General features: G+C 33.2%; 1 protein-coding gene across 3 annotated transcripts in view; it reads left to right on the top strand.

Moving 5' to 3' along the window:
• The window catches only part of Lis-1 (LisH and WD40 domain-containing Lis-1), a 360,764-nt gene that overhangs the window by 88,718 nt on the left and 245,780 nt on the right, over nucleotides 1-26,266 (top strand). The window contains exon 1 of one of the 3 annotated variants that reach the window (XM_014349625.2): nucleotides 17,515-17,741. The exons of the other annotated variants lie outside the window; for them this stretch is intronic. The gene's annotated coding sequence lies outside the window, so the exon portion shown is untranslated. Of the gene's footprint in view, nucleotides 1-17,514; nucleotides 17,742-26,266 lie in introns of those variants that run through there. 3 annotated transcript variants of the gene reach the window in all.

Below are 26,266 nucleotides of genomic sequence, written 5' to 3'. Positions count from 1 at the left end.
CACAACATTTAAATAATAAATCAACTAAAAGATGCAGTGTAGTAAAATAAAAAATATTGAAATGAATTTGTCTTAAAGAAAAAGTATACATAAAATCTGTAATTATATTTACAATGCACAAAAAATATGCAGTTAAATTCAATTTTTTTAAAACAATGGTGTATGTATTTTATAATATTGTTTTTGATAACCTCACATCATTTTTTTCTAGATCTGTTGACTTCCTAACGTTAATACTGTTTTATGACTTACGGAGATGAAAATTCGTTAAAAAATCACTGAAAATCCAAGGATATAAAACCCATACGAATACCTTATAAGCAAACTAAAAGCTAGGTAAGTTTCATGTATTAAGTTTATATTTTGCAAGGAAATCTGAAGCCTTTATACTCTGGCAATAAATTTTATGCTTTTCAATGAATCTGTAGCGTTAAAAAGTTCTGAAATCAAAGTGTAATAATGGTCAAGTTTTTTTTTTCTTTTCTTCAGTGCAACATACATTTTGTATGACACTCGTATTATAATACTGTCTTGTCCTCGTAATTTAACAAAATCAAACTAAAAAATATTGACTGGTTACATAAAGTACCAGTGAAAAGTCCATATTATTTAGTTTGATTTTGTTACAGTACAAGGACCAGACGGTATTACACTACGAGTGTCACACAAAATGTATGTTGCACTAATTAAAAGAAACTTGACTGTTTTTACGTTTCAGTTTCAAAACTTTTCAAGGCTACTGATTCATTGGGAAGAATAATATTTATTGTAAGAGTACAAACGCTTTAGATTTTCCTTACAAAATATTAACTTAACACATTAAACTTACCTAATTTTTGAGTTTTGTTAAAAGTTATTATTATTATAAGGAAATCATAACTCTTCAGGAAAATACCATTGTGTAAATACTTTTTTCAAAAAACTTAATTACATTAAATATTGCTTATATTAGAAAGTACTGAATAGAAAGGAAGTCTATACAACATAACTACAATGGTACTCAAAAGTTCCACTAAATTCCTACTTAAAGTTGCTCATATGAAAATTTTTTGAATATAAAAATTTAAGAGGTTAATTTGTGCAAATAGTTTATAAAGTTACCCTACAAAAATTAACGAAATAAATTTTCTCAAGAAATGCAATTTGAGAAATTCATTGTTACTGAATGATTATTAACTACCCAAATCGCTGAGTTAAATGCAGCATAGAGTTACAGTCTATTATTGAAAGGACTCTAAGAAATAATTAGAGTTTCCTTTCTTATCGATCCTATCGTATCACAACTGTGTTACGCGATTTACTCTAAGTAGCTATTTTGTTGAACAAATCGTTAATCCGTAGATTTCTTGATTGCGTGTTTGACTTATAATACACGGTTGGAAAAAAAAGTGAGGTTGTCTTAATCGTCTGCCATCTCATTTTTGTCCCTGAGTTCCAAATTATGTTGCTAAATACAGGCTTGATTAATCATGAGAAACGATAAAGTCAATCGGCAATACTTTTTTCCAATGAAATAGTTATTTTTTTAATAAATTTGGTTGCTTAACTAGATACGTAAAAGGATCTAATTATCAAGGAAAAAAATCTTAATTATCCTTGGATTATTCATTATTTATCATCCATTACTTATATTTATCATGAAAATCAAATTTTGTATACAGTTAATTTGTCTTCAATGACCAAAAAAACGGTACAAGTAATAACTTACCACTGTTATACAATTGATTGTTAATAATAAATTAATTCATTACAAATTCTTGTTCAGATACTGAAATAAAGGTGTTCACGTTTTATGTGCACGAAATTTAGGGTTAGGATAACAGGATATTGATGTATTCAAATTTTCATGGATATTTAAAATTTGCTGCTGAGTGAGTATTTTACCTTAGCAACGCCTCGTCTTGTCTGTCTTTGTTGAATTTCTGCGGATATATATATATATATATATATATATATATATGCGACTTTGATTAGCCACATATACTTTAATACTTATTCGTATTATTGATTATTTACGGAACAATTCCACTAAAAGAGTTATCTGTTTTATCTATTATCCCGCCACCTCTTTTGAGGCAGCGTTGTTCTCTATTATTATCTGTAAATCTGCATGCCTCGGTAAAAGACATTATACCAGTTGCCTACTTATACAATATCCAAGTGATTATAGATCATATAAAAATACTACAGAGTTCCCCAGGAGAAAGTGATAAAGCAGAGTCTTGAATTCAAGCCCTCCGGCAAGAATCAAGTGCTCTACCACCTTAGCCACTGAGAACTCTAAACGCTGCGTGATATTTACTATAAAATTAGGAAGTACCTGTAGCCGATATCACGCTGTTGGCAGCTCTTTTAATTTCAAGAACACTTGTATCCCAATTGTACACAGGAAAAATTTGACTTGCAGCTAACTTAACGAAAAGACCATTTCTCAAACACTGCTCTTGTTTTGAGCATTTTGAGACAGACATGTTTAGTTTTCGTTTTTCTAACAACTCTTTGACCTATATTTTTCGAAAAGCTGTGAAGTTGAAGTAAAGAAACTGAATTAAACGAAAATACATTAAGCTTACTGGCAAAATTACTTATTTTTTGATGTTTGAAAATTCGAGTATAAAAATCTGAAGTCAATAGTAGTGTGGTCACCAAGGTTTCGTCTGCTTTGTTCCTGTGCGACCTAATAATTTCAATGAGATGTGTGTCAGAAAATAATAAAAAAACACACACACATAAACAATATTCATATGGAAGAATACATCATTTGTTAATTATTATTTAAAAGCAAAACACATTTTAATTAACTTTTTTTATCCCATCAAAAAAATTGAAGCTATGTTTAAGAATGTAGAAAATCTTTTTTTTAAAGAGATCATTTTAAAAACAGATTTTACAAAAATCTTTTGTGAAACGATTTTTATAATTCGTCTATTATTCTTGTAAATAAGATTATTTATTTAGTCTCGCAGAAGTGCGACGAGATAAGTTTGAGAAAGCAGACGAAGCCTCGGCGACCGCGCTACTATTTATTTCAGATTTGCATACTCGAATTTTCAAATATCATAAAATAAGTATTTTTGCCGGTATGCTTAATCTATTTTTGTTTAATTTAGTGTCTTTAATTCGACTCCACAGCTTTCCGAAAAATATAGCTCAAAAAGTTGTTAGAACAACAAAAACTAGACATGTATGTCTCAAAATGCTTAAAACAAGCTCAGTGTTTGAGAAATGGTCTTATTGTTAAGTTAGTAGCAAGCCAAATTGTTCTTGTGTATAATTTGGATAGGCATGTTCTTACACCAAGCAGAGCTGCCAACAGTGTAATATTGGCTACAGGTACTTTCGAATGTCTTAGTAGAAAGCACGCAGCGTTAGGAGTTCTCCTCTCAATAGGCTTCTGGTATATAGCATTTTACCGTGTTATGCAGATTTAGAGAACTACAATGTCTTGGAAGAGGAGGGAGGCGGTCAGATGACTCTCTCATAGTATAATCTAAAATCGTTCCATAAATAATAATAGAATTGATGAAATATATTGAGCAAATCGATGTCGTGTATGTACATGTTTGTGTACTCACAGCCATTAAACAAAGCCAAACAAGATGTGGCATTACTGAGGTAGGATACTTTCAGCGGCAAATTTTGAATATGCACGAAAATTTAAATATCTCTAATACATCAATATCCTATCGTCCTAACCCTGAATTTCGTGCGCTTGAAACGCGAACGCTCTAATTTTAGTATCTGAATAGGGATTTTTAATAAATTAATAAATTATCGGCAATAAACTTCATAATTTTTTAGTGATAGTGTTAAATTATTATTAGTACTATTCCTACGTATCTTTATAGTTGGTTCACAGGCATTAATTGTAGAAAGAGTTTGATTTTTACAATAAGTATAAATTATTTATTTATTAGAAATAATAGATAATCCAAAGAATCGTATAATTGTTCACCTTAATAATTGAATCCCTTTAAGTATCGAGTTAATTAACCAAACTTATTACAAAAATAATTATTTTATTGGAAAAAGAAGTACTATCACTTAACTGTACCATTTCTCATAGTTAATAAAGCCCAAATTTGGTAACAACATTCAAAGCTCAAACAGAAAAATGAGATGACAGACGATTAAAACATAACCTTATTTTTCATTCTTATTATCTATGTGCCATAAGTCAAAGAAACAGTCAAGAAATTTACTGATTTACGTATTGTTGAATAGAACAGCTGCTAACAATAAGTCGTGTAACACAGCTGTAATAGTATCAGCAGAATCTGATCGATAAGACAGGAAAATAATTATTTTCCGGAATGTCCTCAATAACTAGCTGTAAACGTAAGCCTCATTTAACTTATCGATTTGGGTAGTTAATAACTATACATTAATAATTAGTTTTTTAACTAGTAGTATAATAAGAAATCATTAAATAACAAAATTTTTAAAGTAACTCAAGTTTTACATCGCTTTTACGGTTTTGTACGTCGTTTCATAATAAAAAACTGTACATTGTGAGAATTACTTAGTTATTTAATAACTGTAATTTGAAACTTTTGGATTTCATCGATACGTAAAAAAGATATGAAAATAAAGTCTAGTTGAATAATTAACTCATTTGAGATTTTTAATGCATATAATTACTAATTTATTCATAAATTTTGTTGGAAATAGTCATTTAATTCATGTAATAAGCTTCAGAGTACACATATAGGGGAACCTTGTGTGTGTGTGTGCACTAGAGCGTTGGGGGGTAAAATTAGAATGGGACTGCGCGAGAATGGAATTTGTAAGGGACGCGCACCGGGACGGTGGCGCTTGACGGGGTCCGAGAGTAGGGTTTCGCTGGAGAGGAGTTCGGAAGAGAGCTCGTGAGGGCAGTTAGATCGGCTCGCCTCCGAGGGGACGACGTTGGCAGCAGTACCAAGGGGACCTGTGGAATCCAGTCGTGCGTCTAGTTGTCGCTGGGAATCGTTTAGCTACTTTGACATTATTACAGATTGCTGCACAGTAAAAGGAGTAAGTGTTCCCTTTGATTTCCGATATCGTTTTCTCATCAACTCTAGTTGATGAGTTCAGACCAAAAAAGGCGGAAATCCCTGGTTGCTCAATTGATCAACCAAGTGGTGGCCTTAGGTCAGCGATCGGATACGAAGGAGATTTTTTTGTGCATGTTGAGTCTCCCGGTGAGCGTGATTTAGTTTGGAGGAGTTTTTCTCCCGTGTTTCCTTTGCCTTGAAAGCCATAGTTTTCTTTTAACGGAGTGTTTATTGTGTTTGGGGAAGAATCCGATTTGTTTTTTTTTTTTAAGCTTGATGACAAGCGTTGATCTCACTTCGTGGGATCATTTAGTTAGTCGGTAGAAATCCCCGGTTGTTCAGTCAACCGAGAGGTGACCTTCTGACCGCTTTTTGTGTCATCCTTAAGGGTTTTTATTTATTTTTTATAATAAGTTTTTGATTGAATCAGCGACGCTCTCGTGTAACGATTTGCACAGTAGTATTGACTGTATGTGTGCTCGAATTCTGTGCCCTTCTCTTGGTTAATTTTTGATTTTTGATTTTTGCATATTACATCCATAAAGAATTTGAGGTATTCAACCGTGGTACGTTTTGATTTTACTCGCGATGCTTTTCTTCTAATATATAGCGATCTTATACATATGCGTCTTACTATTATTGTTCGAACTTTGAAACTCTCCTGTTGAAGAGTCGTATCTTGAGTTATCATAACATAGTTTTCACGCCTAGACTTAAGGTAAACGAATCTGATGTTCAAATGTGAAATATTTGTGACGGGGAGATATAAGGGGGATTCTACAAAAACGAGTCTTCTGCGATGATGTAAATTTTTTATGTTATCAGGTGATTTGATAGAATCTCGTCAATATTTTGTCATTTAATTTCTCTTAATTCTGTAAAAAATCACGTTCTGTAATTAAGTCAGATTTCGCAGAAGCAAAAATAATTATACATAAAATTCTTTTTTTTTTTGTTTGTTTTCAATCATAAAAAATGATTCATTTTGTAAGATAATCGATTTCAGTTCTTTAATTTCTTATGATTTTATTTGATTGATATTAAAGACCCTTTTTTCTGTCAATTGAGAAATTTGAATAAATACCAAGAATTAAATCAGATTAATTTTTGAGTTCGTTTCTTTTTAGTTGCGTGTCTCCTCAGCTCTTCTGTCTGCCGTTATACCACGATCTACTTTCCTTCACGAATTACCCTTCACAAAGTGGACCGTTTCAAGCTACAAGAAAAAATTTCCGAAAATTGTTAGATTATGTAGTTAAATATACGAAAGAAAAATAAAAAAGCATCATAGATAACAAACCTAAAACTTTATTTCTTAAGAAAATTTATTTCGTTTGGTAAATTTATGAACTAGTCGTACAAACTAACTTCTGCACACATTCATCTTATTTAAAACATACTCATATGAGCAACTTGAAGTAGAAATTTAGTGGGACTATTGTAGACTATCGTAGTTATGTTGTACATACTTAGTTTCTATCGAATACTTTCTAATATGAGTATTCAAATTTTTTGAAATAAACATTTCAGTGAAATTCTTTTTTTTTGTGCAACATAAATTTTGTATGACACTCGTTGTATAATACTGTTAAGTACTTGTACTTTAACAAAATCGAATTAAGTAACATTATTTTCTGACTGGTACTTCATACAAACCTCACATCAAATGCATTAATGCTTCACTATGTAGAAAGTAAATAAAAATGTTAAAGCAAAAGTCAATATAACTTAGTTTAATTTCCTTAAAGTACGAGTACTAAACAGTATTATACTATGAGTGTGATACAAAATCTATGTTGCACCAAAAAAAAAAAAACCTTACCGTTTTTATATTTTTGATTACAGAACTTTTCAAGGTTTTAGATTTATAAGGAAGAAAACCATTTATTGTCTGTGTATAAAGGCCTCAGAAATTCCCAACAAATTATTAACTCAACCCATCAAACTTATCTACTCTTTTTGTTTTGTTAAAAAGTATTTTTATGGGGATTCCCTTAAAATTAATTTCACCCTAAAGTCTTTAGGTAAAAAAAGGCACGTAATATATAGTTAAGCATGTATATGAACTATTTTCATAATATTTAATTTTTATATGTTTTGAGTTTGCTGCCAAGTAGGCATCTTTACTTTAGCAACGCGCTACGTCTAACTCTTGTCGTAAGCGGTATCTCTTTATATATTAGACAAAAAGCTCATTTTCCAATATATACATGTATATTACTCAAACCACTACCTTTTAGTATTCAACAAAATGAAATAAATAACTAGCAGAAAACTATGTACCGTAAAACAAACACACACAAAATGAAAGAAAAACATTTTGTTTTATAACCAGTTGTATAACTTTCATATGCATGTAATAGGAAAAAAAATATGTATCAAAAAAATTATGTAATAAGTAGAACATAAGAAAATTAAAAAATCTATACAATTATTATGAGAGTTTAGAGTGAATAGACGTACGTGTATGTATACGCTGGCTAGACAGCGTAAGAGGTCAGTCGGAGAAACAGGAATTAGGTAATGAAATCTGCCCTTTTTTTCTTAATATATTATATCCTCACCACACAAACAACACGACACATACATAGCACCATTAGAAAGGAAGAAATGATCGCTGTTGAGGACTACGACGTCGCTGCCTTGGACGTATTACATATGATAGCATAAAGCAATGCATCCACGTGTGATTTCTGGTTGGGGCCTTACAGGATAAAAGAGCACAGAAGATAAGAAAATAACAGCTAAGAGTTGAGGGCAGTCTGTTACGAGAGTTGATGGGAGTTGGTCGATAGAGTTGCGACAAGTCTGTCGAGAGAGTTGAGACTAATGCTTCGGTAATTTACTCTTCCCTCACCGATATAAGTAATAAAAGATTTTTGAATGTAAAACATTCTCACTATTTTGTGTGTACCCAAGCCACCATTTTCCTACGTAAAAATTGTATTTATTAGTATAATCAGTCGTTTCGCTTAAAACTGCCGAAATTGTATGATACAGTAAAGATGTAACGTGCTACGTACGATAGCATATAGCTATGCGTGCGTGCGCCCCGCTGGCCTGGGCCTAAAAGATAGGAAAATAGAGAAGAGAGAAGTGATAGGTAACGGAGAGCAAAGCAAGAGAATAAAGGAAAGATAAGCTAGAGACGCGAGAGCAAAAGGACCAGGCCCGTGAGACTGGAAGACACGCGCAATTTCCCTCGAATACAAGTTGTGCTAATAAAATATATCTTAACCAGAAGTCAGGCTTTTATTTATTTCTGCATCAAAAAACCCACGTAATAGCTGGTAATCAACCATCCAAGAACCTTTTTTTTCAGTTACACATGTAAACCAGGTACTTTGTAAATAGCTTGCTTACATCAAGTCCGACAACTTTTTCCTCTTCGACTTTTTTCGGAAATGGCACGTATGCGAGCAGAGGACTTGCAAACATGTCGATCTGACGAAGTCATGTTTCTTGATAGATGTAAATCTAATTTTACGTAAAATTGTAGATTTTTATGTGCAAATTACGCAAATCAACTTGTCCGACAAAAATAATGGCAAATAGGGGGAGTCCGACAGCCCAAAAATGTCGATCTGACGTAGTCGTGTTTCTTGATAGATGTAGATCTAATTTTACGTAAAATTGTAGATTTTTATATGCAAATCACGGAAATCAACTTGTCCGACAAAAATAATGGCAAATAGGGGGAGTCCGACAACCCAAACATGTCGTTCTGACGTAGTCAAGTTTCCTGATACATGTAAATACCAAAGATACATTTTGTTGTAATCGGTAATTAATGTTCTATAGACTACTTTGACTCATTAATAATATTGATAAGCTTGAAAATTATTAAAAATACAATTGTTAGCCTTAAAATATTTACCTAAGCTCCCAAATTTTATTTTAATTTACGTGGTGCAACGTTTGCCTAACGCATAAAAACGCGCCTTTTACAGTGTCTTATAGGAACCGGCAACTGCTCTGTATACATATGTAGAAGTATTTCGCTGTGAACCACGTGTACGAAAATTTACGTTTAATTTATTGTTTTTTTTTAATATGGAGTGTTTTTTGTGTAATGTTCTACATAGTGAAAGCCCAAAATTTCGCAAAAAAAGAGAAGAAGTAAAACAGTTTACTCCCGAAATTTTAAATCTGTGTAAAATGCATTTAAAAGCTCGTGTACACCATGGCCACAAATATAGCAATGTGATTTTACCAGATACTTGTGACAAAGATTTTGTCGTAAAGAAAAAATATTTGGATTACGAAAGGTAATTAATATAAAAAATATTAAAATAACGATATTTTGTAATTTGTATTAATTCTATTTCAACGTAATATTAACGTGGGAAACGTCGATACATAGATTAGTGAATATGTGTGTATATATATATATATATATATATATATATATATATATATATATATATGCATTTGTGTGTACCATTAGTCTATATATATGAGCAAATCCATTTAATCGAACGCGTTTTGGTAAGAAAAAATCGGAGAAATATATTAGTTGACCGTTGATTATTGTTTTTTGGGCTTCTAAGAACATAAAAAAGTCAGTCTACCAATGAAAATAAAAAAGTTTATTTATTACATACATTTTTTTTTAAAGTAAAAAAATCAAATAAATCGCATTTATTGCGATTTGGCGATTTGTAACACGTACAACGATTATGTACGAGTTTAATATTTGTGCATATATTATGTTAATATTAGAAGAAATTTTTCATTTAAAATGAATTATTATTAGGCATTATAAAGATGTATATACAAATGTATTTATGCACATATCGCACACGTACATACTTGTTGTATGCGTTTCAAATCTTAATGAAACGCGTTTGATTCTACTTTTTTTTAAACAAATTCCAAAAATTCATTCTTTTGACCGACAAAATTTTAATTTTGAAATTTTTACTTTCCAACACTCGATCGATTTTTTGGATTTGCTCTTATATATCGGAGCACTACAGTTTACTTTTTGTGTTCGTACGCTCAATTATTAAAAACACATGGAAAACATATTTTAAGATCTTGTTTAATCTGATTCACAACTGTCAAACATCTTCTTCTGCTTCTCATATTGAGAACATTGAAGCTTCAACTTCATATTCTTCAGTAGAAAGCGCATCAAGGTTTGTGTTAACAATACTTAAAAAATAATGCTTAAAAAATATAGAGTTATTAAAACGCCATTAATTCTATTACATAGAAGTCAACCACCTTCGCCTAATTCTTCGGTAACAAATGGCACTATAAACACTCCATCAGTTTTGTACTCTTCAGTAGCAAGCTTGGTATGTTATTATATACTTTTTGGAATAATCTGATATTTGAAAATTGAATTAATAAATGTATCTTAATATAATATTAACTTATTTCTCATTAATTTACTTTTTAAATATTTTAATTTTTGGCATTACAGTGATACAACAGCTGATATGGAGATTGACGAAGAGTCCGGTATTCCAAATCTGCTAAGTGATCCTGACATATCTTATGAGTACGTTCGTTTGCTAAATTTTTATCTGTTTTCCTAAACTAACTCTTAACAATATATTGTCATTTCTAGAAATGACAATACTACTGAAGACAGCAGTACAGTAACACCAGATAAAAATAATAAGAAATGTTTTTTTAGTCAAAAAGTGGCTATTAGGGAGGAATTTTTTTTGCATTACTAGCCGAAATAAGGAAAGAACATTGCAGACGCTTAAAAGTTACGCCATACAATTGGACGATTTTGAAATGCTCGAAAAAATTGACTCCGAAATTAAAAATGACGAAAATCTCATTTATTACCATAATCAGTGTAATATTACATACTATGGAAAATTGTCCAATAAGAAAAATAAGGCCAAAAGTAATGAATGGACCGTTAAAAGAAGCATATTTAAAATGGCATGACAGACTATTTTTCAAAAAGTACGCGAAGAAGTACTTTATAATAAAAGAATATTATCTTTTTCTTACGTCAAGCAGTGCTTCTGGGAAATTGTTGAAGAGCTGCACCAAACAGAAAATTTATGTATACACTCGATGTACTCGTTATCCACTCTGAAGGAAACTTTGGAAAAGGAGTTCAAGAAGTCATTAAAATTTGTTAATTTCTGCAGAAAATTGTATCTAATTTCGCTTGGAATAATTTTGACAGGAAGGTTCAAAATTTAGGAAGAGGGACTGCAGGAAAAGATTCTTTACATGACACTGTTGGGATTATTTACTAAACAATACCTACCGAAGAACAATTAAGCATATTACAACGAACAAATGACCGAAGAAATATTGAAGAAAATCAGCTCAATATTGAAGTAAATATTCTTATAGTTCTGGCCCCAGAAAAAGGACTTTTGATCCAGAAAATTTTGATAATTTACCATTAGCAAAACAAAAGCGTCCGGCGTTTTGGCAAAGCAGCATTATATCGTCCGAAGAGCCTGCAAATCTTATTGTTTTCAAAAATATAAATTTTACTTTGATGTATTCGCGTAAACTACACCTGCCGAATACGCCTATGTGGGTCGGCTACAATTCAAAAATATTTCAGGATGGAAGTGAGGTGCAAAAAGTGGAATATTTACTTCAAATTAATAGTTCACCCAACGACCCGGTTGTAGTTCAAGAAACTCTCCGAAGAAGTGCAAAAATAGCGTCAGAATGTGGAAAAAGTTTTTTTAGTGTCACATACGATTTAGCAATGGTGAAAGTTGCACTAAGAATCCAAAGCGCAGATGAATCTTTTTCAAAATTATTTATACATTTTGGCTCGTTTCATATGGTGATGTCGTATCTTAAAGCTGTTGGAAAATTTATTTTAGGATCTGGTGTAATGAACGTACTGATAGACAGTAATATTTTAGCTTACGGTTCGTCAAATACTTTCATATCCGGAAAGTATTTCGACAGATATCGAAAATTCATACTTTATTATCGATCACTTTGAAACTATTGTATTTTGACAGGTTTTTAAACGACATGAAATATGAAAATGTAGATATAGACATACTTAAAAATTATCTGTTGGAATTCAATGCTACAACAGTAGAAACTCCAAAAATCAATGATCCAAGATGTCAAGAATTGTTTAAAAAATACGACAAATATCTAAATGATACGCTGGAAGGTAGACATGGGAAAACTCCCCAAATTTATTTGCTATACGTCAAATTGATCGATTACTACTTACTGTTTGAGTATAGTATTCGCATAGCAGATTTAGAGTTATACAAATATGCATTGACGAAAATGACGAACATTTTTTTTGTAATGAACCACCAAAATTACGCAAGATACATGACGATACATTTGGACAAGCTCAATTAAATTGAGGAAACGCATCCTGGACTATTAGGTAGTAGTGAAAATTGCTTTTTGCGAATTCGCCGAGCTATGAAGTCGTTCAGCAGAGTCCCAATAGACTTAACGTTGGAGCAGACAATTAATGCGGATGCAGCTGCAGCTTCTGCCATGCGTAATATGACAGATTCTTTCGGTGCAAGACAGCGATGAACCATTACGCATGCACCACGCATAAAAGCTATCACAAAAATTTTAGAGTTTTGCGATATGCAACATAGTGATGAAATAAAAAAAGATTTGAGATTATCAACAATTTCATATTGGCAGGATAAGCTGGAGTCTCTGCTGAATTTTTTCAATGGATGCACTTTTTCTACAGATTTACTTGTAGATCATTTATACAACATATCATTCGGTCAAACTGTCAGTAACGATATTTATTTATTGTTATCAACTGTGGAATCTGTCGGAGAAGATCAACGTGAAAAATTTGTAGCTGAGTGCTTTGCAAATCCCGAAAGGTTTGATCAACCGATCAAGAAAAATGTAGTCGTTAATTTTGCCTATAAAAGTAAAAAAAAAAGTGAAAATTGCCGGTAATGTGAAAGAGGTAAAATTGCAAAGGGATATTTTTGGCAGATTGCTGTGTGCTTTACTGAAGAACGATATTGATTTACCAAAAGCACTATGTTATCCCTTGTCTCCCGTTGCTTTCTCATTTTGTCATGAGAACGGGAGTATTTGCAAGACTCAAAAATCGGTTATACTTCAGAATTTAAAAGCCAAACAATCAGATAATTTTGAAATACCAGAAGCAGATATTCATATTATTAATGGCTTTTACTTTTTACATACTTTAAAAATTTGTTCCTAACACCTATGGGAAAATGTCGGAGCACATTTTAAAAATGATTTTAATCGGCAGGAAAGAAGTACATATTGTTTTTGATTTATATCGTAAGCCAAGTCTCAAGGATTACGAGCATGACTTAAGGGGCGAAGAGGAGATTTTTTTCGAGATAAAAAAAGACAATAAACGCACGATGGAATTTGGCAAATTATTGAGAAGTGGTAATTTAAAAAAAAAATTTGTAGAATTTTTAACAGAAGACTGGACGTGATAGATTCATTTTACTGTGCCATAACAAAAAAATTCTCGTTAATCATGACAAATGCTATTGATATGAAGTACAGAATGGAAAGATCAAGCAATCTATTGATCATGACTTTACCTGCTATCACGAGGAAGCTGATACTAAAATTATTTACCATATATGTCAGTTGAATCGAAATTATCGTGTCCAGGTGCATTGCACTGATTCAGACATTCCGGTAATTATGTTATCAAATTTCAAATTTCGAAAAGAGGATTCAGACATTATAATTAATATGAGATCCAGCAAAGTGAAGTCATTCTTAAATATAAACTCCATCTACAAAAATCTGGGAGATACGCTTTCACGCTCTTTAGCTGTTTGGCATATTTTTACTGGAAATGACTGCAATATCGCCTTCTACAGAAAAGGGGAAAAAAACTCTATAAGATTTAAAAAAATAATGTGACATTCCAAGAAGCATTTAACAGCTTATTGTGTATTTCTCCATCACAAATGACCACGACTTGCGACGTATTCAAGCTACTTGAAGAATACGCTTGCAGAATGTATAATTTAAAAGTAAAAATTGACGTCAATCAGGGTCAATACGAAATGTTTATGAAAACATATAAATCTAACTGTGATGAGGAAATATTAAATACAAAATTAAATCTCTCGACGCTTCTGCCTTGCCTCCAAGTAAAGAAGAGCTTTTACAACAAATAAAAACAAATAAAAACGACGATGTACTTGAGTAGCCTTTGCTGCAACGCTCATATAAGGAATCATACCCAATATAATCCAGAAGATTGTGGCTGGGCGTTAATAGATAATATGTACGAATTTTATTGGTTCAATGGACCTGCAAGCCCAATATTCGGTGACATTTCAATCGAAAATTTAGGTATGATTAATTTTAACAAAGTAGCATCCAGTAACATTCTCGTATTCATTCAGCAAATTTTAAAAGCTATTGTTTTATTTATTACAGAATCTGATGAAGAGTCTGTAGGTGACGACATGAACTGCAGTGATGACGAAGAAGTTTAAAAAAATGAAAACTATAAATCAGATGAAAATGATGACGACTCAGATCCGTAAAAATTATATGAAATAAATGTAGCACAGTATAGTCTTGTAAATAATTTTTTTCGATTTAACTGCCATATTTGTGAAATAAAATTACTTAGTATGAAAAAATAATCATTAACATATACCTTTACATTGAATAACCACTTTTTTGCAGGTAAATATGCTTCAAATTTATTTCATGAAATAATTAAAAAATTTTAATTACGATGTTAGTCTATTTTTGTTCATCTTAGCTTCATTTCCTGTCGGACTTGTCGGACAACGTTAATTTAGCACTTAGAAAATGTTATTTGATCAAGACTTACTTTTGTGCGACATACATGTATCAGGAAACTTGACTACGTCAGAACGAGATGTTTGGGTTGTCGGACTCCCCTATTTGCCATTATTTTTGTCGGACAAGTTGATTTCCGTGATTTGCATATAAAAATCTACAATTTTACGTAAAATTAGATTTACATCTATCAAGAAACACGACTACGTCAGATCGACATTTTTGGGCTGTCGGACTCCCCCTATTTGCCATTATTTTTGTCGGACAAATTGATTTGCGTAATTTGCACATAAAAATCTACAATTTTACGTAAAATTAGATTTACATCTATCAAGAAACATGACTTTGTCAGATCGACATGTTTGCAAGTCCTCTGCTCGCATACGTGCCATTTCCGAAAAAAGTCGAAGAGGAAAAAGTTGTCGGACTTGATGTAAGCAAGCTATTTACAAAGTACCTGGTTTACATGTGTAACTGAAAAAAAAGGTTCTTGGATGGTTGATTATGATGTCAGAAGTGGGATACAGACAAGATTTTTTTTACGGTTTTTACGCCAAATTCAGCGTGTCAAATGCCACAATATAAGGAAACTTGAAAAAGTGGAGAAAAAGAGGGAAAAACAATCCAAAAAATTTTTCAACACTGCTGCTAAACCAGTACAGCAATAAGAAACAATAATTGCGTATCAAGTCAGTAGACCAATATACCAGAATACTTGGGGGCAACTACCAATGACTTAATGTGGCTTGGGCGATTTTTATCTGCTTGATCGAAACCTCTGAAATTCTGGAACCATGTAAATAAAAAAGGCCAAATTCATTTGCGATCAGAATATATTGGGGCCAATGGCTCAATTTTTTCGCGAATCGCTACTGAAAATTCAACAGTTTAACACCTACTCTTATGAACAGTAGTAACAAAATCGACTATATCTTCGGAAATCTTTGATGAACCTCAAAAATTTTGAATAGTTCTTGTGTATTTTTTACAAAGAATCTATTAAGTTTTGAAAAATATATGGTCAACGACCTAACTTAAGAGAAAATTAGAAGAAACCTATGAAATATTAATCTGGCTTGCCTCGCAACATCTTCTAATTTTCAAAATTATAATTTCACGGTACTATTTTGGCAATTTCTTTATCTTGTTCTTTGGTTTTATTGAAATAGCTATACTTATTGAAAAATTTACCGTCGAAAAGCGTTGATCTTTTAGGGACCCTTATGGCACCCTACACACAAAGATTCTTTCCCTTTACAAACATGGTGTACGTTCGGCCTTCACTCGCGTGGTGGCGTGACATCACTCGCTTAGCCGAGTGAACTTCGAGCGTTCATCGAAAATTCGGGGGAAGGAACTACGTTCACTGGGATTTTCTAGTGAACGCACTCGTAGAGCCGAGTGAACTTCGAGCGTTCATCTAGAATTAGGAGGAAAGAATTGCGTTCACTAAGATTGCCAGTGAACACACTCGTAGAGCCGAGTGATACCTATAAATTAGATATTGGTATGTGTGTATTTATATAGGTATATAAGAATGTTGAACTTGCATGGTATAAATATTTTGAGGTTAACAGCTACTTAATAATATACTAGTCATGAAAAATAGTATCGAGTATGTAATAATAATTACTATTATACAAATGGCGAGTACTTATACAATATTATTGAGTAAAATGAGAATCAATGAAGTAATCATCATATTACATTGCAATAATAAGTAGTTTATTACAGATTGGATTAGTTTGATACAAATACATTAATTATTTCAGAACAATAAGCTCTATTTAATACTACTTATAAATCAAACTTATGTGTAAAAGAAACAGAAGTTAACTAAATATGTCAGAAGAAAACAAGTAATATATCAGCTAATTTTTCTTAAATATTACAACAAGCATTCTCTTAAAATACAAATTTCGGTCTGTTATAAAAAAAATTATATTTGAAATTATTTTAAAAATTTTATTTTCTAAGTTACATTATTTTGGTTACAATGCTATATTTATTCAAATAAAATATCTTTATAGTATCTTATAACCGATGTCTAGTGGCAATATACAAGTGATCATTTATTTTTACAATTAAACAAGGGCATCTTTGATGCAATTTTGTATAAGAAATAACCTTTTTATTGATGTCTTTAAAAACGCTGTAAGCGAAAAAATGAGAGTCAAAGCCAATTATTTTAAATGGAATATATACAAAAAATATTTCATCATTAATTAGTTAGTTAATATTGAGCTGACAAATACATCTGCCATTATTCTATTCTTACAGCTAATATCAAGTTTTCATAGCACAACACGGTTGTACCAAAATATAATTTTACGATTCATCGATTGTATAATTGCATGTAAAATTAGTTGTATGAAAACATTAACAACGTGATACAGTGAGTGAGCTATAACAATACAAAAATATCGATGATTCCAGTAAAGGTTAAACTGTCACTTGGCTCTACGAGTGTGTTCACTGGCAATCTTAGTGAACGCAATTCTTTCCTCCTAATTCTAGATGAACGCTCGAAGTTCACTCGGCTCTACGAGTGCGTTCACTAGAAAATCCCAGTGAACGTAGTTCCTTCCCCCGAATTTTCGATGAACGCTCGAAGTTCACTCGGCTAAGCGAGTGATGTCACGCCACCACGCGAGTGAAGGCCGAACGTACACCATGTTTGTAAAGGGAAAGAATCTTTGTGTGTAGCCTAGGTATCGTACCAACCGCCCAAGCCATCTTAAGCCAGGAAAATACGGAAAAAAGCGAACACGTACACTGAGCCTGAACAACAGCCACAGACGGGACATAAAATACATCACACAAAAAGAGGAAACAACTGTGAAAAACGAAGTCAGGTCAACTCACAAAAGGATCAAAAGGCCAACTCATGGATATACACAAAATCATCATTATACTTACCATCGTGACAGGGATCTGGTAAGTAAATTTTTAGTGTTTTTTATATACTATACTCATAACCTCTGAGGGAAACACGCACCCAGAGAGAAAATTTCTATATCTCGATATTATGACTAAATCGAAACTTTAAGGAAATTGGTAATAACACATTATCATATGCTCAAACATGTACCTAACATACAAGTGACAAACATTCAATAAAAAAAAAATTTATTTATTATCAAACAATTAAAAGAAGTAGTTATAACGCTTATTAAGAGTGCAGATATTCATCAAGAAAATCCAAAATATACAACAACGAAAGCATTTCAAAATTGAACACAAAAATATTCTAATTGACAAAACCAACTATATACAAAAAAACAGATGCTAACATAATAAGCATTACGGAATCGAACAATATATCAGAGGGAGGAGGATGAGAAGATGATAAGCTCACGGACATACACAAAATAGGACGGAACGACATAGACGACGACGTGATACAAATTAACCTTGACCATGATCCGGAATCACGGTTAGAGTGTCAGAAGGCAAAAAAAGCTGCTCATGATAGTAAAAAAACTCGCTCTGAACTAAGTAAGACAGAAAACAAATTCGGGAAGTCAAGGAGACCTCTTGGACGCAGTACGTGGGCGGGAAATTCTTAATTGGAGCCCTTGCAAAAATTTTTAATTGGAACTCTTGCAAACAGGTTATAAAGCTGGGTGGGCGAGTTTGTTTTCTGATTAGCTCAATTTTTGTCAATAGATACATTTTTAACAGAACTAAAATATAGGTATGCTTGCACCGGTAATGCCACCACCTTATTGGCAAAACTAATAATCATTTTGCAGTAAAGGAATAAGATGGTGAAATCGTACTAGAGCCAAATCCAAACAATACACAACCGGATGATAATTTTATATGCCACTAACGTAATTTATTCTACAACACAAAAAATATCGCTAAAAAAAGACGCAGAAGATAGGTCAATAAGGCAATTTTAATATAGGCTACAGGACCCGCACAACTATCAAGTAAGTTACCGCAACCCACAAACATTAAGCGAAGCAACAGTGGTTGTGCTGAAAATAGACAGCGAATAAACTAATGTTGCGATGTACTAACGTGGTGTAATGCGTGTACAAGGATGACCCAAGTGAGACAAACTATGATCCCTGCTCATTCTACAAGGGGCACGACCATGTGACGGAACAGTGTAAAATATTCCAACTCAATGTAGATGCCAGAAAGACAGAAAATTTTGATAAACGGGAACACGATACGGAATTAAAGAACAATACTCAACAAAATTTTATCGAAACAAATAGTTACGGAAATCACAAGTTGTAATAATTATTACAGTAATAAAAACTAGGACGGAAATTTTAATTATTGAGACAGAGGATCTCAGTACGGAATAAATAATCAGGCTACGAACAAAACAGAAAACCCACGTACAGAGCCTTTAAACTCACAGGACGCTCGAACACAGCAGTCAAAAAAGGAGAGAACTATGCCCAAGAAGAGGTAGAGACAGCAGATTGTAGGTAGGATTCACCGGGAAAAAGGCATGCTGACCGGCGTGTTACCAACGATCTGGGCCACGAAGTGCATATACATAATACAAAGAGAGCGCAACGTAAGCCAGACACTTGCATTACGGGCATACAGAATAATAAGAACCGTCTCGAACACACATCGCTGACGCAAGGCCCTAAAAGTGCACGCCGCACGTTAGGAACAATCGAAATATCTCTCAACGATATTGAAGTAACTCTGCGCGTAGTTTCTGGTAACTTTCCAATCAAAGTAGAAGTCATAATCATCTGGGATACGTTTAAGTTATATAACGGCCTCATGAACGCTGGAGGTGAAGTACTTATATTAAATGGCACCGTGATCTCCCTATGAGGCGTTTCACGCGAAACATTCCAGGCCCGCCGCGTGAGCGCTAAAAGTCACTGTTTTTAGCTCATTTTCTCGGCCTTATTCCATGCTAAAAAAATGTTGCAAATAGTATTTTCGATGTATTTTTCAGTCAGCTTTCCAAAGGTGTGATTATTTTTCCGAAAAAAATTCATTTTCACTGAAAAAAAAACATAAAATATGCTATATCTCGCAAATAGTATTTTTAATATTTGTTTTGATAAGCTCAATAGAAAGCTGAGGTTTTTTTTACATTGAAAACGTCTTTTTGCACTATGTGCTCTCACTAATAAATTCGAGTAAAACAATACCAAAGAGTAGACGTTCGGCTGTCTGAACGCGTGCCACAGGCTGGTGCTGCGCCGCACTCCGCTTAAGTTAACTAATATTATTAGTTTTGTAACAATTAATTATTTATTAAACAATGACGTATGCTTATATGGTATTACTTAATACAGTATTGTATAATTAAAATAGAATCTTTGATTTTTTATATGATTTTCAGGTATAATTAAAAGAACCGTCTAAACATAAAGCGTATTTTAGTTCTAAATTTATTATAATTACCTTGCATATTTTAATTCATTCATGTAATCAACAATAACTTTTTATTAATTAACTGAAAAAAAAACTTAAAAGTGGAGAATTCATAGTAACTTGTGATTTTTCGTAAAATTATGCGTTTGTTATACATAATTCAACCCAATCTTTTCATTGGAACAATAACTAAGCTTCCATTTTTACAGTTGTAATTTAGTACAAAGAAAAAGATAAGCTTAAACACGTCAGTATTGCTGTTACTTCCGATAACCTAAACCATGATACAATTGCTGTGTATGAGTATCAAAAAGTTATAATAAATTATTTGAAATCCAAGTTTGTAGTAAAAAAAAATTTTTGCATAACTGATGGGGCCAGTCAACATTTCAAAAATAAGAGCAGTTTTAGAAACATACTTTTCCACAAAAAAGATTTGAAAATTGATTGTGAATGGCATTTTTTTGCTACTGCTCTTGAAAAGGGACCGTGTAACGGTATTGAAGCCAACTTGAAGAGAGATGCAAGACGTGCAAGTCTTCAAGTTTCCTCTAATAACCAAATTTTAACTACAGAAAACTTATATGACTGGGTAAAGAGTTATTGGAAGAGAGGAAAAAAAAGTTTTTTATTTGAGTAAAAAGTCGTATGAAATTCAAACTCAAATCTCGATTTGATGAAGCAAAATTAATATTAGGTACTTTGCAATTCTATGATGTTATTCCAATCGATGATAAAAAATTGAAATTAAAAAAAAACATCTATGAGCTCTAAGTATCAATTTTTTCTAAAAGAAAATAATAAAACCAAAAGCTTACATCTCGAACTTCATTGAAAACTAAAAAATAATAGAAAATATTTGTTTAAAAAGTATTTCTAAATTAATAATATTCATATTCATAGTTAACTTGAGCTCGGCGCGGTGCGCATTCAGACGGCTGAACGTCTATTCTTTGGTATTATTTTACTCTAATTTTTTAGTCAGAGCACACTGTGCAAAAAGACGTTTTCAATGTAAAAAAACCTCAGCTTTCCATCTAGCCTATCAAAAAAAATATTAAAAATGCCTTTTTCAGCATGTTTAGCAAAAATACAGCATGTTTCGTGTTTTTTTTTCAGTGAAAATGGAATTTTTTCAGAAAACTAACCATACCATCGGAAAGCTGACAAATTATACATCGAAATTTCTATTTGTATTAATTTTTAAGGATAGAAATCAGGCCGAGAAAATGAGCTGAAAACAGCGACTTTTAACGCTTGCGCGGCGGGCCTGGTACGTTTCGCATGAAAAGCCCGCTATACGATAAGGAATATTTTGAGATTTTGGCGAGAACAAGCAAAATAGTATTTGCACACGTAAGCAAAACTAAAGTCAAATGTAAAGTTGGCTGGGTTCCCTAACATAACATAAAAGAGAAAATTTCATATCAGAAAATGAAGAGGGCAAAGTGAATGCAAAAATGATAAATGTAACGAACGAAAAAAAAAAGAACCAATACTGGAAGTAGAGTGAATAGAATGCGAAACTACGCGAAGGGCAGAACCATTTGGCGTCGAAGGGGACGATGCTATAGGCTTGCGAAAAGCAATGATAGGACTTTTTAATTTAGAATAGAGTGAGAATTAAAAAAAATCAAGCAGGAGAAAACTATATCGAATTAGTAGATGCTCAAGAAAATGAACGATGAGCAAAGGGATGAAACAAAAAGAATTATAGTGATAGGGAGGCACAGTATACTAGTCAAAAAGCAAACGTGCGAGCATGGGTTGAATAAATAATGGAACTTGTCGACACATCAAGCTGCAACGAAGAAAAAATAATACACGTACGAGAACTAGTAGAATTTAACCCCCTCGTATTCGGCCTAGAAAGCGAACCGCTAAAGACAACTAATTTATTGAAACACAGTACACAAATAACAACAGATAGACCCATAACTTCAAAAAGGGCTAGATACCCTGTAAAGTTGAGGAAGCAAATACAGACAGGGCGTGATACATGATGGTAATTAATTTGAAGAAAGCATTTTTCCAGGTAGAAATACACGAGGATGACGCACACAAGACCGCATTCTCAGGCTCACAAGGCACTACCAATATAAAAGAATGCAGATTAGATGCTGCGATTCACAAAATACCTTCATGTAAGTGATAACATGCAGAGCCACGAAATTGAAGTATACATGAATGATATCATGGTGTTTATAGAAAACCTGGAACAACATGGCGTAGGGTTTTAGAGACTGTTGCAAAGGCTAGTTGATACAAATTTAACGATAGAGCCAAAGAATTGCCAGTTTCTTAAACTTGAGGCAAAAGTACTTGGACACAATGTTGGGAACGGAAAAATAAAGACAAACCCATGAAAAATCAAGGCAGTAAAAGAATTACCAAGACTGATAAATGCTAAGAAAATGAAACAATTTCTTGGGCTCTCGGAATACTATGGACGGTTTATACAAGATTATGCGAAAATAGCCCAACTGCTTTTAAAACTGACAAAGAAAACTATGGATTTTAAATGGCGAGAAATAGAGGAATAGGCATTTGTAAAACTAAAACATGCTTGATGTAATTAGCCGTTACTAACACCCCCAAACATGAGTTAACCGTTTATAGTAACAACCGACGCATCCGACTATACTATTGGAACAATTTTAAGCCAAGAAAAAATAAGTACAGATCACCCTTGTTAATAAGTATCCAGATTGTTGAAAGGCAGCAAACTACGATACCCAACATACGATAAAAAATTGTTGGTGATAGTGTACACCGAAAAGCAATTTAGACCCTATTTGTTCGGCGGCAAATTTACAATCGTAACAGATCATGAACCTAAGATTAACTCTTCAGATTTACAAGGTTGAGGGTAGAAGGCTCCGGGGATACGAGTTTGATGTTTGTTATAGACCTGAACAAATAAACAAGGCACCGGACGTCCTGTCTCGTAACCTTGTACCAAAAGACAGGGAGGAAAGCCCAGTATTACTGCGCTGGGAGCTGTTTGAGCTTGCCAAAAAATAAGAAAAAAAAAATCAAGAGAATGAAAACTTGCCGCTGGCACGCATATATAAAATTCACACCAGAAGACAAAGAAACATTATAAAAAAGAATAAGAAAAATAAAATAGAAAAATCGGACTCAGACGAATCAGACAATAAAGGAATCGAAACGAAACCCAGAAAACATAAATCAAATGAGCATACATTAAATCACTGGCAGCTGCAGAGGGTAAGACTCAGAATCAAACCAGAAAATAACAAAAGAGCAAAAATGCAAAAGAGAAAAAGATACTTTAGCACCAGTAAACAGTGACAACAACGAAGAAACCTTGTCGCATGGACCAATATGAGATAAGTTGGCATACATGAAGAACAGCGAAAACATGCAAAAATACATCATAGCAGCAATCACACCATTTGTAGAACAAAAAAGAGTACAAGAAGAACATAAAAAAACTAGCAAAAGACAGTTGGATAAACTGCACAGAAATCTTCCCAAATTTTCGAATACATTAAAGGAGGAGAAAAATTCGAAAGAGCTAGTTATTGGGCACTGCAATGCGCCATCAGCAGTAAGGGACATAACAAACAAAGAACATGCGCTAGAAGAACATTAGGGACATTAACTAGCACGGGAAAGCGAGGAAGTGAAAAGAGCAAGGAAAGCGAGAGAGCGGGGAGCTAAAGAGGCCGTAGAAAAAACGACGGCAGCAGAAGCACCCAGCACGGACGGAAACGATAAAAGAGAAATAAAAGATAACGAGAGAGCACCCTCACAGATCGAAAGAGAAATCGAACGACACCGAACGGGCACGCAACCAAACGATCGCCAAGAGCACAAAAATCAGACTGCAAAAATAATCACAGTACTTATAACGATAACGCCTTTACTAATACAAAATCAATACTGAACGAATGAGTCGATTGATTTAGAGCGAAAGTTTCAATCGAAGTTAGGAAAAAAGACATTAGAGGGAAAGAGAGCATACAAATAGACGTATGGCACAGTGACAATGTATCGATTGCAATAAACGAAGAAGAAAATGCACACACTCAAAGGGTGGGAACGACCCGGAGGGTAGGACAACGATCCCGATAATCAGAAACCCCCAGACAATATCGAAGAAAATTCCAAACCAGACATGAAGGGTGAGCTCCCTAACGAACTTGACGTAAATAATATGGAAGAAAGTGAACAAGTTATAGAGAGTGAAAAATAGAATAAGGAAGAAGAAAGAGAGGGAGAGAGAGAGAGAGAGAGAGCTGCCGAAAAACGTATCATGCCTCCACCTAGCCCTCTACCACCACTGAATGCTAACACCAAATGAGACTCTGTCACGCTAGACAGTGATCGCGACCTAAATAATGTTTTGATACAAGAATGCGACGATAGTTTCGGCGAGGAGAAAAACATTTTTGATAAAACAGGAACAATGGCAAAATACAGGGTATGCAGAATACGTTTGGAAAACCACCGTGATTCCTGTTGAACAATTTAGAATCGCCCCCATTAAGAGAATGTACCAGGCAAAAAAATACCCGTTCATTTGTTTAGACAATTTAACCTTCTCAACAATGACAGATAGTGTACCTGACACAAAAACGAACGACGCACTATATGAGTGAGGGTATATAGACTCGATAGCTCTTAATAGCGAGGGTAAGTTGGTGGGCGACGTCAGACGCATCAACGTAAAAAAAGTATCGGTTATAAGAATGTACATAAATATACATTTCGAAGATACTACACTAAAATTGGGCATCAAGAAATGTATAAAATCTTCCAAGATACTAGATACAACAAATAAGCTAAAATTAATATGGGTAATATACGATCTCGCAATACTTAACGCGAACCAATGGGCATACATCATCGAGCAGTTAGAGGAAGTCCTTAAAAACGTAAAAATAACAGCGACAATTTACCTAAATACCTTAGCTGTACCGTTAGTCGATTGAAGGTACAAAGTAATCAAAGAATATTATGAGTCTGCAATCGGGAGGAACAAGGGCATAAATAAAACCTACAAGAAGCTCATAAAAATTTCTATTGGAGAAACATGAGACTTGACCTCAGGCAATTTATACTTGGCTGTTCTTTGTGTCAAACGGAAAAACTTGTGCGAGTAAAAACGAAACAGGTCATGTTAATTAAAGACACTTCAAGCAAACCATTAAAAAAATATCAGTAGATTGGTACGGGCCGGTATATAAACTATCGGACAAAAGTAATACGCACATTTTATCCATTCAAGATTGGCTAGCAAAATATATTGTACTACGCCAGTACAACGCGCAACTACCGAAGAAACGGTAGAAGCATTAATAAAATGTAATAGTTTCGGTTGTCACTTGATGAAAATTCAAATACATTTTGAAATGAATAAAGAACGAGTTTATAAGTAAATTTTCACAATTTATTACTAAATACGGGTCTTACAATTGTTTTGGTACACTGCAGCTTCCTCAGAAACAGAGGTTTATAAACTGAACTACATTCGGCTTTAAAAATTATAAAATCTATACAAATCAGCATATCTTCAACTTATTCATACTATATACGAACATACTCTCATTTCAAATTTAATAGAGGTGAGTTATTTAAATCTGGCTGACAGTTAAGCACACGTTCAGTGTTCCTCATATTGTTAATCTCAGTCACTTCCAAAGAATTCAACAATTTGCCCTTAGTGGCTATATGTAGAACTTTAACATCATAATTAAAATCGTGAATACATTTTAACAGACGAGATGGATAATTTGACTTTTCTGTACCACTAATAAAGCCTTTAACATGTTCTTTTAAACGTTTAGCAAAAGTTCTGCCAGTTTGTCCTATGTACTCTACGACTTCCCTTTCTTTGAGTATAACCCCGGTTAATTGGTGGTGGTAACAATCGGCTAAGAATATCATCTTTACCGAGGAAACTCTAAGATTAGGAATCAACACACAAACAATGTTAGTGTTTATATGTCGGAGGGTGGGTTCGTTGCCTTGTGTAAAAGAGCGAAGTTGCTCAGATTGCCAATTATATAAAATATTTAAAATAATTATTATCAAGTTTTCAAAATTTATCTGTTGAATAATCAATT

This window comes from Copidosoma floridanum, unplaced genomic scaffold (genome assembly GCF_036245765.1).
Source record: "Copidosoma floridanum isolate Cflo_tuat_1 unplaced genomic scaffold, Cflo_Japanese_pri ptg000034l, whole genome shotgun sequence".
NCBI lineage: Eukaryota > Metazoa > Arthropoda > Insecta > Hymenoptera > Encyrtidae > Copidosoma > Copidosoma floridanum.
The sequence above is the reverse complement of the archived record's forward strand: the minus strand, read 5'-3'. Positions and strand labels throughout refer to the sequence as shown.